Raw genomic sequence first — 14,705 nt, forward strand, 5'->3', positions numbered from 1 at the left:
GCGTCTACTTTTTGTTTGGGTGTTTTCTGTTTTTTCAACGCCCCTGATGTTTGTCTGTTATTTACGAATTTTGGCCTTTTCAATGATTCGTTTTTTTTTGTTTTTTGTTTTTGTTGCCAGCTGCCCTAAAAGTTCGTAATACAGCACGTTAATTATTTCAACCAAGTTGTCGACAACAACAATAAGCGGCTATTACGGATCGACAGATTTGGATCGGGAAACAGATTTCTTTACAGTTATAATGCAGCTGTGGCAGCAGCAACAGCGGCAACAAACGAAGAAGCAGAAAACGTACAACAACCAATACAGAAGATTTAACACTTGATTAAACAATTTGGTGATGTTTTCGTTGCCAAACCAACTGTAAAGCAGCGTAGTTGTTGATATGCTTTGCTTTTTTGTTGCTTTTGTGTTACTGCCAAAGCCACAGCTGCGTTTCAATGCTTTTCAATTCAGTTCATTCTTAGTGTCGTTGTTGCTGGTTATGTTGTGTTTGTTGTTGTCGTCTGTGTTGTTGTTGTGCGTCTTGAATGTACCCATTATCGATCTTGTTAAAATAATGAGGATGTCAGCTTCACGCTGGAGGTCTTCGATTTGAAACGGGCAATAAAGCTGCTTCTTGCAGCTGCTCCTGTTAATTTAGTCTGCTTCGGGGTCCTGTTATTGTTGGTGTTGTGCTGCTTCTTGTGTTTGTTAATTGTTTGCTATCTGCACCTACTGCCCTCAGTGGCGGTCGACTTTTCGTTGTTACTCTTGTCCTTCTTAGCGACGCGCACATTTTTCGCTTGTTCAACATTTGTTTACAGTTTTTTGTGTTTCTTTCCTAAAACAACTAACTTTACTGTTTTTCTTACGCCTCTTGTTAGAAGTGTTCAGTTGAGAAGTTGCCGTTCGTCGTAATTGAAAATTTTGTTATAGCCTTGTAAATATTGTTGCATGTGGCCGCCAACTGGGTGATGCTGTTTATATCTTATGGAATCATCATCATTAGAAGGCCTGACCGTTACTATTTAATTTCCTCTAGAAAATGAGCAAAAAAAGGAAACAAATAAAAACAAAAATCTTAAAGACTACTTGCCGCCGGCATTGTACTTTGCGCCACTATTTGTTGTAATTACATTTCTTTTCAACACTAAACTTGTTTTGCTCCAAATTTATTGCTACCCAAGCAGGGAGAAAAAGAATAAACTTCAATTAAATTGCTAGCCACTTCCTGTTTTTAATTGGAGTACATTTACTGTTAGTCAACAAGATCGGTAATAAGTTTGTGTATTCTCTCTAACATGTCATTCAGATAAAACTGGTAGACAAATATCTTCTTAAAAAGTGGTACTTTGTTAACAAAAGGTTTCTTAGACTAATTCGAGATTTTGAACTCGTAAATGAGTTTTGTTCATTTTTCCAACAAAACAGTAAATCGAGTGAAATTATTCTTATTCATATTGACCATAACGGTATTAATTGCAGCTGTCAGAGAAGAAATGGTGTTATGGAAATGGTTATTGGTTTCAGGCTTAACTATACCCCATATATGTAGTAATCCAGGGTTATTAAGGTCCGAGGAGTAATGCTCCGTGAGCTCGATGTGCTCATGCTTAACAGGGCGTTTAATTTCATTTAGAAGGCGTTTTGATCGAATAACTTGCTGTTCTCGTATTTGTTCCGACATAAACTACCTTCTACGAATAACGTGGGATTTATGCCAGAGTGCTTCACGGACAACTCGATGGAAAGGACATTCAGATTATAGCTAGACACCAAATAATCTCGAAACAGGCGATCAAATACCTTTGGGTATGGATCGACCCAACATTTTGTTTCAGACAGCTTTTAATAAATATAAGTTCCAAAGCGGCTTCTGTCAATAATGTCCGGTCGTGAGATAAGAAGGCCCCAAGGAAATCACAGGCGACTACTCTCATTGGTTGCTGACCCCATAATTCTTTATGCAGCACCCATTTGGGCGGGAGCCAAAAACTTCAATCTAGGAGAAATCACCCGGCCACACAGGCAAGGCGCGCTGTAGCGTGCGCGTACAGAACTGTGTCTGATGACGTAGTCTGTGTAATAGATGGGAAGATCTCTCTGGACCTCTTGGCAGATGAAATGAATCGGCTCTTTAACGTACAAGAAGCATGACCCATAACAGTAAAAAAGCAGCTGCGCGCTTGCTGTAAATAGGTCGGTGGCAGCAGCTGCGGGTTCAGTCACAAAGCGGGCGTTGGGCCTACCACCTCATACCACTTATTGAAGAGTGGTTAGGAAGATTTCACCATATTGATTGGGAACGCAAGGTGATGCAGCAACAGTTTCAGCAGCAGCAGTGAAGGCGGACGGTTTATGACGAATCGACGACAGGCACAGACTTTTGAGTGAAACGCTTACTAAAATTTCGTACAGAAGTCAACACGGTAGTGGGTTAATATAACACTGTTGTATCTTTTCCGATGCCCCCCTTTACCTTAGAATCACCTGTGAATATAGTTTGATTGGGACTATCGATGGCGTATGGCCTTCATATGACTGTGGGAGAGGAATCTGGACCTGGGTACCTATTGTGGCTTCGAACATAAATACGGCTCCAACCAAATTTTGTACTTTTGTAGTCCCAGGGTTAAATTTAGCCAAGGTGGGTGGATTGTTTTAGTATTAGTGCGAGCTTGGTGTGACTGTGCTTTTGAAATATTTTTGGAAATTAATTTAAACCTACTTCAAACCAAAAAAAAAAAAAAACATACCTTCAGAAATATTAAACTCCCTCGCAAGGGCTCTTATTGACTTTGAAGGGTCCTTGTCAATGATCGCTTTCACTTGTTGAATAAATTCTGCAAACCGGACAGTGTCAGAATATTCCTCGTGTGTTTTGTATTTTGCAACAGATTCTGCGCCACCATCTGATGCTTCCAATTCACAGCGAACCTTATGAGGGAATGAACTGGCGCACTTAAGAATATTAAATTAGAGATTTCTAAATCAGTGTGATCTGCGTATATAAGTAGTGATGATAACTGGGCGCCCCTTCATTTCTTGAGTTAAGTTTTAGTCCTCCCTGTCTTATCTGAAAAAAGGCAAAAGGAAAAATAATGGTATCGGGAAGTTAATTGCATGGTTTTCCGGGACATGCAATTGTTTATTGATTTATAGAAAATTAGGTGGTAGTAAGCGGAGGATTATTAATGCTGCTTTGCCAAACATGGTATTATATTGTACTTATACAGTATTAGTAGGCAATTCGCCCGAGATACTTAGGGGTGGTCAGAATTTTCAATTAAAGCGGATTTGGTTTTGCATTTTCTTAAAGTATAATATCTAAAAAATATTGTGTGACAATTTGAAGTGAATCCAACTAATACTCTTCGAGTTATTCAGCTATTAACAAAGGGCGCTCGGGCTCTACATGCAATACTCGATAGCAAAACTTTAAATGCGTTTTTCTCAAAAAACCGCTTGGTAGATTTCAATAAAATTTATACTGCTTTTGGAAAACATAAAAGCTCGTGCCTGATCGAAGGATTTTTTTAAAAAAATTCGTTTTTTTTTAACAACTAAATGTCGGACTTTTGGAGAAACGGTCTCCACACAAACAACGATAAGTTTTACAATTATTAATTTTTTTTTTTTGAAATTTTGCTAAAGTCAAGTCTAAACATGATGTATTAATGCTATGTTTTTATTTTCGTAAAATAACGATTTTCCTGACAAATCAGCGTGGACTCCTCTGGACGTAGCCAATTTGTTTGCCGATTTTTTCAAATCTAATTTCACTAGTGATGATACGTACTCGTTTTTCCTTGTAATGATAATCCATTTTCATCTTTTAATTTTGGCTATTTAAACCTTGTTTTTCAGGACATTGAGAATGGGATTTTGGATTTAAAACCTTCTTCGCAGACTGATAAGGGTGGACTTTCCGAAACTTTTCTTAAAAACTGCGCGGCTATTTTCATTCCTCTCAAATTAGTTTTTAATAAATCTCTATCTTCGGGAGTTTTTATTAACGATTTTAAAATCACAACTATTACCATTATTTTCATGAGTGGCAAAAAGAATGATGTGTGCATGGGCCGATCTCGAAGCTTTCTATTATTTCTAAACTTTTCGAAGGAATTGTAAAAGAAAAAATGTACTTTGCAACTAAGAGCTTAATCTCGCCCAATCAGCATAGATTTATCTCGGGTAAGTCTACAGTTTCCAACCTGGCTGCTTTTGGTGAATACTGCTTTTCGACTTTTGCTGAAGGTTTTCAAGTCGATTGTCTTTAGGCCGCCTTTTATAAAGCATTTGATAGACTTTCTCATACAATTTTATTACGTAAATTAGCCCCGCTTGGTTTTCATTCTGTTTTCTTTCAATGGTTGAAATCTTATTTATCCGATAGACGATGGGTCGTAACGAGTGAGGGTGAATGTTCGGAACCTTTCATTGCATCTTCAGGGGTGCCACAAGGCAGTATTTTAGGGCCTCTTCTCTTCGTTCTATTTAATAATGATATTTGTACCTGCTTTTCATTTGTCAACTTTCTTTTGTATGCTGATGATTTGAAAATATTTTCGGCCATTAGAAAAAATGAGGATGTTCCTAAGTTGCAAACGGAAATTAATGCTCTCGGTCGCTGGTGCAGTAACTCTGGCTTCTCTCTATATATTAAGAAATATTTTCATGCCACCTTCGCTAAAACTCAAAATGTTTTCCAGTCATCTTACAGCATTGATAAAACTTTACTTCAATCTGTTCATGAATTCAAAGATCTACGTGTGATCTTTTACTCACATTTTTCATTCAATAGTCACATTAACTTTGTTGCATCCACTTCTTACTCAATCTTAGGTTTTATATGGCGTAATAGGTCGGGGCTCTCGGCCCCTTACACTCTGAAATTACTTTTACTTCCTTTGTTCGCTATAGATTAGAATATGCAATTTGAACGTATACAGAAGGTGTTCCTTAAATACGCTCTCAGGTCGTTAAAATTCTCAAATCCTATCCCTTCCTATAATTCCCGTTTGATTTCAATTTACTTAAAGTCCCTAGAGAGTAAAAGGTCTATACTCTCACTGCCTTTTGTTTTTAGTGCAATTAAAAGAGAAATGAGCTGTTCATCCCTTTTACGTTGCATTTACTTTCATATTTCTACTAGATCGTTACGCAATACCTATCCATTTCATCTTAAATTTCTTAACACGAATTATGTGCGTAATGCTTCTATTGACCGCGCTTTAAGATAATTCAATGAGATCTCGAGTTCTATTCCGCTTGACTTTTCGGTTTCAAAGAATGAATTTTGTAAACTCTTTTTTCTAATTTTTTTAATGATTATAGTAATATAGTAGTAATTTAAGCTCATATTAGATCTAAGTGGTCTGTAAAAACAATAATTATGTTTTAGACTTATAATAAACGAAACGAAACGAAATAAAACCTATTAATGCTATATTTTGGACTACACAAACTGACTGAACATAAAATAAATAATTGGCGCGTACACTTCTGTTAGGTTTTTGGCCGAGCTACTCCTCCTATTGTGGCGTGCGTCTTTTTTAACAGAGGAAGGGTCCTATAACTTTAAGCTGACTCCGAACGGCAAATCGTATTTTATGAGGAACTTTTTCATGGCAGAAATACGTTCGAAGGTTTGCCATTGCCTGCCGTGGGGCGATCACTTTTAGTATCCGAATAGTTACACAAAATTGCTCATTACACCAAATTGCTTGATTTGTAGTTGTGGTAATGTTAAGAGAGTGTTTAATGACACTTTTACTCCAAGCACTTACAATTTGCTAAATACCTGTGATGCTCTTTTGCCCCCGTAAAGTGATATGGCTGCAGCAGCTAGAGCTTTCCAATTTCCAAATAAACTAAAATTTTTCCTCTCAGCAAGCAATTGCCTTGTTGTAAAATACTTTTACTTATCTAAATATATGCATGCAAGTAGTTGTTGTTCTTTTCTTCTTCATTTCTTTGTCGAACACCAGCAGTTGGAGCCATTCTGTTATGCCATTCAGCCGCGCTAAGCATTTGTTTCACTCCAATTCTTTAATTTTTAAGTTCTTTCGGCTATTTCAGGCAACAAAGCACGTCTCAAGTATCTCATTGAAGCTGGCAATTGTGTTGCATTGAAAAGTTAACTTTGCCAACAAAAGCACAGATAAATAAAAGAAAAAAAAGCTGCCCGTTCGATTCCCTGCAACAAAGCAATAAAGTACCATGGGACAATTGCTTCCAGTCTATTGAGTAAAATAAAGCGAATCGATTAATTAGACGCGATTGTAAATTTTTGGGGGCAGATGAGCAACAACAGCAACAGCCATACTGTGACTAAGGGCATCTATGTAGCTGTGAAAAGAGGAGCAAGCTGAATGAGAAATACCATAAAAGACTTTATTATTGCAAAAATAAAATACAAAATACAAAAACAGGAAAAAAACAAAAAACAAATTCAAGCGAAAAGTAGCAAAACAAAAGCTGCACCGAATTCGGACGATTCGAGCAAATGAACCAAAGCGAAATTGTATCAGTCTTACATGGCTCAAGCCACACATCCGTACGTACGTGTGTGTGTGTATGATACAAGCAAGCAAGTACTCGTTTGTGTGTGCGTCAGTGAAGTGAAGCAGGAGGGCAAAGCGGACATAGAAATTCAAAGAAAATATCCGAAATCTTGCCCCAAAGACATTCGACTTTGTTGTGCTGTTGCGCTGTTACATTTTCAATAATATTATATTTGCCTGAGAAAATTTTTGACGTTACACGCGAACATACATATGTAAGTAAGTATGCAGGCATTTGAGGCTAGCATTGTGGTGCAGAGCCTTATATTATACTTACGTGCACACTTTATGCAAACTTGAACTTTGCTTTGATTTCACATTTAATATGTTTACATATTTTTTCTTTTGGTACGAGTAGTCGAAGTTTTTTTATTTTTTTTTAGTAAAGCCTATTTTACAGAGAAACAAGCGTCAAGGTAAGCCACGATAATTAGGGCTAAGTAATTGGGGCGCGTGTTTCAAAATTTTAATGAGATATGTATGAAAACCGTTAAAATAGATTCAGTTAGCAAATGTTGTTGAGTGGTGTTGCCACACGAATTTTTTGCATACAAAAATAATAAGGCGCTGCTTAAATGAGATTAGTTTTACAGTTGCATTTTCGTCATAGGGCTGCCAACATACGGGAAAAATGAAAAAGATAAATATACCATCTACGAAATAAGTCCACCATCCGGGATGAGAAGACCAATTTTTTTATGTGTATGTTTTTTTTTTCAATGAAACATTACGAACTTATTAACATTTGATGCCATTACACGTAGACAACTAATAAGAAATATTGTTTTCCAATATCCAGTGCTTTGCTCATTTTCTTCCTACTTGTGTAAATCGCTTCGTGTGTGGCGAGGAAAACCGACGTAGTACGCATTAGAAAACTTAGCACGAGCGAAAGTGTTTGTCTAAAATGCATAAATTTTAAAAATAGATATGAAGCGGCCGAAATAGGATATTAGAGTCCGGGAGCCAGGGGTCGATTTTGGTACTGTGTTTTTATACCGCTAAATTTTTGACTATACTTGAGATTTAGCTTTCATGAATAACGAAAGTGAACGTGTTTTCCCTCTCTCCACCGCGCAGCTGACTGTTTTTCTTTTATTCTACTAAATGTCAACAATACAGAAAAAAAATTTTAGCCGGTATTAAATGAGTTGGTAAAATTTTTTTTTCGACACGTTTCGCAGCATCCCACGCACGTACCCACCGCTACTGGACCAGCTGACGGTTGGTTTCGTCATCCATTGGATGGCGTCTGCCTTCAGTATTAAAATCAGTCGGCATGAAATGATGAGGTCAAAATGACCCCTGGCTCCCGGACTATTAGGAGAGGGTGTTCAGAAGATGACTTTTTTTTCTTTTTTTTTTTTTTTTTTTTCTTTAGATCTAGCCGACCTCCGAAGAAATCTGAGTAGATGTTGTGGTGCCAAGGAGCTAAGGTCGACGCTTCTTAACACACCAGTGCCAAAGACCTCAACCCTGATTCGAGCGAAGGCGGGGCAGACGCACAGGAAGTGGCCCGCTGCTTCAAAATTTATTTGATTAACTGCTTGGCGCTCAGATAAGGGAGTATCGTTATTAATCCTCCGTAATTCTTCAGTCTTTATTGTCGCAACCAAAAATTTGGACTGAAATCGATTTACAAACATACATTTATTTGCTCATTTTAGACAAACTAGGGATGCCCCAATATTAGCGGAAAATGTTGAACTCGTGATTTCGGGATATTTTTGAAGAAACCCCGAGGTCCCGAGATTCGTCTCGGAACTCTCCTTGGTGCATAACCTTTTTAATTTGAGTGGCCGCCATAGCCGATTGGGTTGGGGCGTGACTACCATTCGGGAGTAGGTAGGTTCGAGTCTCCGTGCATGAAACACCAAAATTAAAAAGTGTTTTCTAATAGCGGTCGCCTCTCGGCAGGCAATGACAAACCTCCGCGTGTATTTCTGCCATGAAAAAAATCCTCATAAAAAACCATTTGCCATTTGTAGTCGGCTTAAAACTGTGGAACAACACCATTTGTGAAAGAACATCAAGACGCATGCCACAAATAGGAGGAGGTGTTCGGCCAAATACATAACCGAAGTGTACGCGCCAATTATTTGCAATTTTACGAAAGGTGTTTTTAATTCTTCAAGTTTTCATTTCAACTAGATATTGAGACAAAAAAATATTTCAAGATTTTTTTCCCCCTCTCTTAACCCTAGAAGGACATTCATATTTTTAGTACACTAAAGACATTCTTCGTCGAAACGACGACCACTCTTTTTAAGCTTTCTTCAGATTGCACCTACACCCAAAAAGAATAAAATATAAATGCAGTATTTTACTCTGAATATTTATTTAATAGTTTTAATGCTTGTTTATTTATTTTAGTATAATATAAAACTTAAAATTAAAAATATTCGTATTCAATAAAAAATTTTTTTTTTGCTCATAGCCTCTGACAAACTTCAACAAAAAAGTAATATTAATCAAATTAAAATTCATTAATACTTTAAAAAGGTACATTTTATGCTTAAAACTAAAAATAAAACTCTGTTTTATAGGTCTTTAACTTTATTTTGCACATGAGGCACAGAGATCAATTTTATGCTCCCCACACAAGCTTTTTTGACATTTGGCGTATGAAGATTTGGCCATTCGACGTTTGGATGATGGACAAATCGTGCAAATCTTTCCTTTTTTGCTTGCTGATACCTCTCCACTGTTTTTTGCCTTCTCATGATGTTGAACTAGTCCGCTTTGTATATTTTGTCGAGCTGCCGTTTTAAAAGTTACCACATTAGGTATTTTATATAAGTGTTTTTGAATGAGAGCAGAATGTAAACCTTTCATAAATTTTCTGCGACTAAGTGGTTTCTGTCCCAATTGGAACATATTATGAGTGTATATAACATAACTATTTATATAAGCCATATTGAGTATGCCAAAAAATAATGCCATTGGCCAGCGGTTGGTGTTTCGAGCGCAACTCATTACGTTGCACATTTGGTCGAAGGTGTCTACACCACCTTTTGTTGAATTGTAGAACTTGATCATATGTGGCGTCTTTGTCATGCTATTTACAGTTCCAAATTTCATTGCATGAGGACAACAAGTAAAATATTTTATTCGGTTTGGGTTTATATGACAAGAGCGTCCGTTCGTTGTCATAGGCGAACATTGAAGTGCCACATTTTCGACCTTTGCTGACTTTCATCTCTGGAGGTATATCTCGCAATGTTCCAACCAATGTTAATTTATATGGTTCTTTTAAAAGAGATTTAGCCAAGGAGACTGAAGTGAACCAATTATCCATGGTTACAACTCGAGTAGGACCACGTACTTGATGTACAATATTTTGTCCATATCTATGAGACGTAGCTTTTTGCGTCGACCACTTATGACGGTTTTTTCCACGTAAAATGTTTTTTGAGAAAGTAATTATATCAGACTCTTCAAGCAACACATTCAACGGGACATCGTCTTCGTCTGCAGAAACCTCTTCAGAAGAATTTGCTTCGTCCATTAGCTCTCCCAAGTCTGTCTCAAGCTCGCCAATGGCATAATCATCTTCATCCGAAACTATTAAGTCATCGTCTTCAGCAAGAAACTTTTCAATTCCCTTGTCATTTAAAAAGGCTTGTTTTGTCATGTCGAATTGAATTATATAAAAGTTTTTAAAACAAAAAAAAATCCTAAAAGTGATAATATATATTATTTTGTTGCAAAACTCACACCAAAGACATTCTTCGTCGTTTCGACGACGCAAATTTTTTAAAACGGTACTTACAAGCAACTAGCACAGATGAACGTACGCTCACAACTAAAGCTCAGCAACGACTAAAGCTGTACGAAAAATTAAAGAAAAACAATGAACAGAAATTATGATAAGCAGTTAAATGCAATCGAGCGTCGTCGAAACGACGAAGAATGTCCGTCTAGGGTTAACTTCTCTCGGTGCGTAAAAATTAAAATTTAAAATTTCTTTCAATAAATAATATTAATAATTTTTAAATACCTATATATTAATACTAATAAATTTAATAAGTGAATGTGAATATATAATTCTTTTTTCCTTTTTATTTCAGTGATGATAATCAATTTTGGGGACAACACCTGGTGAATTGGAACTGCGGGTAAGTTTTTTTAATGGGTTTTAATGGAAACAGATGTAAATATGATATTTGCTTACTTGATTGCTTATGAAAAACCCTTTACTTATATTCGTACATCATTTGGGTATACCCGTGCCCACAGGAATGACAGCGTGACATATTGTAAAGTTTTGATTGTTAATTTATTTTTCCCTTTTTATATAAAGAACAAAGTTTATATTATAAAGAGAGGCATACCTATAATTTAAAATTTCAAACTTTTCATAAAATCTTAAAAAAATAAGCAAATTTTCATTAAAATTTTAAACTTTTGAATCAAAATTTCTGAAAAATTTCGGGTATGCAATTGCCGGCATTGTGTATTTATTTTCCTTTTTTCGTTTAATTGTATCTACTTTTTTTGAATAATATTTTTTTCATATGGTTTTTTGAGTTTAGTTTCTTTCAACTTATTTTGTTTTTTATTCATTTATTTAATTTAATTTAATTTTTAGTTTAATGTATTTTAGTTTAATTTATAGTTTTTATTTATTTTACTTTTTTCCTTATTTAGGTTATTTAATTTTTTTTTCATTTTATTTTGATTATTTCTTCGTTTGCAATAGTCCATTGAATTTTGAAAATTTATTTCCTCAGAAAAAGCTAGTTTTAAGTGGCGCACAATTACCGTTGATTTTTGAAGAAAAAAAAAATGCTTCACTCTATTTCCTAAGTACTATGTATATGTAAAGTATAGCGGTATGCCATGCGGTAGCACACAATTAGCATAGCAAAGACCAAAGTAATGCAGATTAACACTACCGAAATGCCTGCTCTTCAAATGTCGACACGCCGCTTAAAGATGTAGATAATTTTGCAACTTTGGGAGCATAATTTAAAAAATGCGTCGGAAGTGGAAATGGATCGGACACACATTGCGCAAACCACGGGATGACATCACAAGGACAGCGCTAGACTAGAATCCCCAAGGAAGCCGTAGGTGCGAGAGACTAGCCAACACATGGAAGCGACAAGTAGCAGCAGTCAAATTAAACATCTAGCTCTAACTAAACGCAATTATAACCTGTTTATTGAGGCCCTTTGTTTCATCTAGGAGCTATGGGAATATATATATACATGTAAAGTATAATGATATATAACGATTTTTTAATATACAAGACCATCAGCAAAAAAATTATCAAAAATCGGTGTGAAACAATTCTAAAAATAAAAAGTTTGAAATTTTTATTAAAACTTCACAGCAATAAATCTGAAAGACGACAGTGACATAGAAGTAATAACAATAGAAAACCTAATTGGTAGATGGAATTCCAAGTCAATCCACGCAAAAAAAAAAAAACACAAAAAGAACCACAAGACATACAGCTGGCTTCAATGCACAAATATTTTCGCGGAAGCTGAAGGTCTGATAACAGCTCTACAAGATGGAGTACTACGCACGAGCAAGTAAATATATAATAAGCGAACCAACTGTAATTAACGATAAATGCCGGAGATTTTGGATTGCACCCTACAAACTCTTTTTAATAGCTACTCAAACCACTATAAGGAGAGACACGACCAAGCTGAAAAAAATCTCCACATCGAAATACTAAACACCTGAAAATAAGAGACACCGTGGAACAATATTAGAACTATAAGAACTATTAAAACTCTGGGTAAACTTTTGAAAATACTGAATACAAAATGGGATAGATCCATTCTAATTCTCACTATACCAAGCACAACAATATCAAATAGGCCACACATGATAATTCCGGAAAAGCTTAATAAAAAAGCACAATGATTTGATTGTGGACACAATTAACACGAAGGAAGCAACAAAGCCACTAGCTCGATTTTTGCAATCAATACACAGTCTAAACGAAGTTAAAATAATATTAACTGTAATAGGCTCAACCGGAGTAGTACCAAAACACACAGTGGAAGCTATGGTTGCACTAAACCTAGATCCTAAAATCTTCTAAACTTAGTAGCTATATGATGAAAAAACAGCGATAACTAAAAATAACAGAGCGCAGCCATTGACCTTCGGACGCGGGTGCAGTTAGCTCTGAATGACGCATTCTGTGTCAAAAAAGTCAACATATTTTCAACGTATCACTCTGCTATTATTGTGAGCCGTGGTGCATGTACACAAGTATAAATTTGTATTATGAAGCGCGAGTATTTACTTACGTACTGGAAACACAACCTTCGTAGCTCTTCTAGGCACCTGTTGAAAGCAGATTTTCGCAGAAATATTTGCATAGCTTTGGGGGCTTCAGCTTCATTTCCTGCGCTTGGCCTGGTTGAGTTGAAACATCATTTTTGTATTTATTTACTTCTCAGACATCAAGGGGAACATGAACAGTTTGCGCTGCTCTTAAACGTGTGTAAGTGTGTAAGTGTTGACAAAAAAAAAATGGTGCATATTTATGTGCGTTTGAACACTGCTTCTACAATGCTTCGCTACTCCAACAGTAACTGAGTTGTTTAAATGAAAAATATTCCCATGGAAAACCATTGGACGCGTGCAATCGCGAAAGGTATGTCACTCAAAAGCAAATAATTCGTCAGCAGAATTTTCGTGAATATTGAAGGCGTACAAAAGCCAATTGCAGTGGCTTCTGTAGTCGCCATTTACCAGTTGCAATGTGCGTAGGCGTGCAGTAGATCATACTTTTGCTTCAATATCGCGTTTACGGCTTTTCTTCTTCGTCTTTCTCAACCATACCTACTGATACATACATTTTTGCCCACCGTTGACTGTTTTGCGGCTGGAATTCCATTGCAGAAATCTTTTGCATATTTTGTTGTGGCTACTGGAGTAGCACGTAAATATTGGCGCGGCTTCCCTGCTGCCTTTTCTTTTAGCTCCTCGATATTCAATAAGCGAAAAAATTGTTTTCATAAATATGGCGGAGTAAAAAGCAATAATGCTGTGGGCGACACAAAGGAAATATTTTAATTGTTGATGACAAAGAGAAATCGCACAAAAACAGATTTTTGTGCGGGAAAGAGATTGAAAGGGTTCACATACGTCGCTGGGCTATTAGGATGGATTGTAAAACAAACAAAAGGAAAAAAAAAAACAAAAAAAAAAAATTATAGCTCCAAGTAACTACATTTTTACTGAACTCTCAAATCCATTAAATATATCATTTGTTAATTTTGAAAAAATTGTTAAAAATTTCAGCAATTACTGTTGGAGCGCTTTACACTAATACAGGTTCATACAAACATGACATAATTTTTACTACAAGGTGGCTCTAAATTAATCATCCTATTGGTTTTTGAATAACTTTTTAATAATTAAAAAAAAAATATTTATAGTGAGGTTAATCTTTATTTTCACCTTTACATGCTCTGTTTCATGCCTCTTTGTATGCTGCAGCTGTTTTAAAAGCCAATATGACGGCTTTCCAAAAATTATAAATCTTCCTATTGGATGATTAATTCTGCTCCACTTTGCAGCAGTCTTGAAAACATGTAATTCTTGTCAAAATGTAGGGTAAAATATAAATTGAGTGAAAATATTTGTAAATATTCCGGTGTGCGTGTGTATGTAATTCTTCTCCCCCTACATGGCTGGACCGATTTTGAAGAAATTGTTTTGTAGCTGCTATGAGGGTACTTGCCTGGTTCTTAGCTGCGATTAAACCAGATATCTGATCTAGGTATAGAGCTATTTTGGGCATTGAAATGAGTGACCACCTTTTTGTGTTTTATGTTGAGAAATGAAATAAAGTAAAATAAATGAGATTTCTGCTTATTCTTTTGCTCAATTTTCGCAAAATATTTTGAAATATAGAACACTTTACAAAAAATCGTATCCGCATCAAATAAGGTTTTTTTTTTTTTTTTTTTCGGGATGACGCCCATGAAGAGGAAACTCTCATGAGTACTGCTATACCGGCATAGCAGTATGCACGACTTGTAGCCTCACAGCTACACCTACGTACTAAACACCTCTCCACTCTACCACTCTCCCCGCGGAACTGTCCAGGAAGGAATTACCTCACGGGGCTGGTTAGCTCATAGGCTGCTAGTTACTTCGTCTACGAACCTCCGCGCGTCT

The 14,705-nt window shown here is 36.2% G+C and overlaps 1 long non-coding RNA gene across 1 annotated transcript in view; it reads left to right on the top strand.

Annotated features, from left to right (window-relative positions):
• Positions 1-14,705, top strand: part of LOC128862777 (uncharacterized) — a 101,645-nt gene that overhangs the window by 68,452 nt on the left and 18,488 nt on the right. The window contains exon 2 of the long non-coding RNA XR_008454547.1: positions 10,619-14,474. This is a non-coding gene — a long non-coding RNA (uncharacterized LOC128862777). The remainder of the gene's footprint in view (positions 1-10,618; positions 14,475-14,705) is intronic.

Source organism: Anastrepha ludens, chromosome 5, assembly GCF_028408465.1.
Source record: "Anastrepha ludens isolate Willacy chromosome 5, idAnaLude1.1, whole genome shotgun sequence".
In the NCBI taxonomy this organism is placed as follows: Eukaryota; Metazoa; Arthropoda; class Insecta; order Diptera; family Tephritidae; genus Anastrepha; species Anastrepha ludens.